This window comes from Penaeus japonicus, unplaced genomic scaffold, assembly GCF_977035675.1.
Source record: "Penaeus japonicus unplaced genomic scaffold, GWHDUDI00000001_assembly GWHDUDI00000013, whole genome shotgun sequence".
Classification (NCBI taxonomy): domain Eukaryota; kingdom Metazoa; phylum Arthropoda; class Malacostraca; order Decapoda; family Penaeidae; genus Penaeus; species Penaeus japonicus.
In genome coordinates, this window is record NW_028234415.1 from 19,750,884 (window position 1) to 19,752,703 (window position 1,820).

General features: G+C 36.2%; 1 protein-coding gene across 1 annotated transcript in view; it reads right to left on the reverse strand.

Annotated features, from left to right (window-relative positions):
• LOC122267738 (uncharacterized) overlaps positions 1–1,443 on the reverse strand; it is a 7,014-nt gene extending 5,571 nt beyond the window's left edge. The window contains exon 1 of the mRNA XM_043037880.2: positions 1,302–1,443. The gene's annotated coding sequence lies outside the window, so the exon portion shown is untranslated. The remainder of the gene's footprint in view (positions 1–1,301) is intronic.
• Positions 1,444–1,820: the final 377 nt, after the last annotated feature.

Genomic DNA, 1,820 nt, shown 5'->3' on the forward strand with positions numbered 1-1,820 from the left:
CTTGACCCAACGATGACGGTATGTCACACCCGTGTGACACGGCAAAGTGCCTGATGACGAGGTGACACACTAGTGTGATGTCCCCGAGGTGATATTACATAGGCCCGGCATAGGGGCTTCCCAGTTCTCGCCAGGCCCGTCGGGACTGGGTTAATGGAGGTTTGTTCACCAATGCAAGAGAATTGAATTCTTGTAAGCCAATGGCAAACATGCTGGTATCTTGTAAACATTCCATTCTGAAGTTTGTTTTTGCAACAAACTGTTATATAAGGTTTCCAACCCTATACATCTTCAGTTTGATAAGATGTGTCACTTCCCTCGTGTACAAAACTTGTACATTACTTTTTAACTGCTCTACGACAGGCATAGTTTCCCACATCAGATACCTGTCATACTGCATTTTTAATTTTGTTGAAAATGCAAGCTATTTCTGCCATCAGTTGTGGGTTTGTACTGAATACTGCTTTGTCTCACTTTGCTAATATATCATATATAGACCCATATTATATCACAAGTCTAGTTATTTAAAGTAAACTTACACAATATCTTAAGATGCCTAGTCCAAGCTGAACATCTTAAGGTATTCAGCCTCAAGCCTTTCCTCTCAGACAGCACCGGGTAGGCCTAAAAGATGGTGCCAATGCGTACATAACGTAACATTGGGATCTGCTCACAGTTGAAGTGTGGACAATCATGAAGTATTATGGCCCTCTAGTCTGCACTAGAGGGCAAAGGAACCACTTTCATCGTCCTTCTAATCTTTAGCCAGTGAGCCAGTGTCATAGATCAACCATCTTGACTACCAGGCGCCCTTTCCGCAATGGGTAAAAGGAAAGCTTCTGTAATCGAGTTGGATACCCTAATATACTCTTTTATATATACCATACCAGTAACTGAAATAATATAAGGACCATGGGATGGTTTAAATGAAAATGACAAGAACAAAAGTAACTATCAAGAGAATATGAAGAAAAAAAAACTAATAGTACAAAAAAGTTGCCCCTGTATTTGTATGAAAATTTTGGAATGTATAACATCACTAGAGAGGACACTAGTTAGGAATATACAATGAGTTTCAATGGTGTCATTTAGGAAACACTGATATTCTTCCACCTTGAGAATGGAAAAATATCAGAGCTTAGGGTTACGTCCAAAACAGTTCGAGAAAAAGTGCTTTAAAAACTATTAAAACTAAATATATGCATGAATAATACGACCAGAAAACTTTATAAAAAAGATCCCGTAACTCAAACATCTAGCTTTTTCCACAAAAGTTTACCATTTAAACTCTCAAAACCTACCATTAATCACTTTTTCCTTCATGATAAAAGCGAGCCGACTTGTCAGACTTCGTCCCTTTTGTTTACATGGCAGTTTCGTCCGATTCCGTTGATTCGATTTGGATTCGATTATTTTGGAGAAACATTGTCGATCAGTCTATAGAATTATCAGAAGATAGGAGTGATGTTAGCTTTTGACTATGTAAAAGTCCACTTATTCATAGTGTATGTTATAAATTCATGTGGTCATGAGCGTCCCTACTTTCGGATAAGTTTCGAAGCTTGCAGGCGGGGTATGCAAATGTTTTATAATGGTAATGTGATAATTAGGATGAAATCAATGTTGTGGTTGTTGTTGCTGTACTTATTATCACTATCATTTTTATAATGTAATTGTTATTATTCTCATCATTATTCTTATCCTTATTATATTATAAATAACATTGATTTTATCAGTATCATTATATTACTTTTATTATCGTTATCATTATATTACTTTTATCATCGTTATCATTATATTACTTTTATTATCGTTATCAT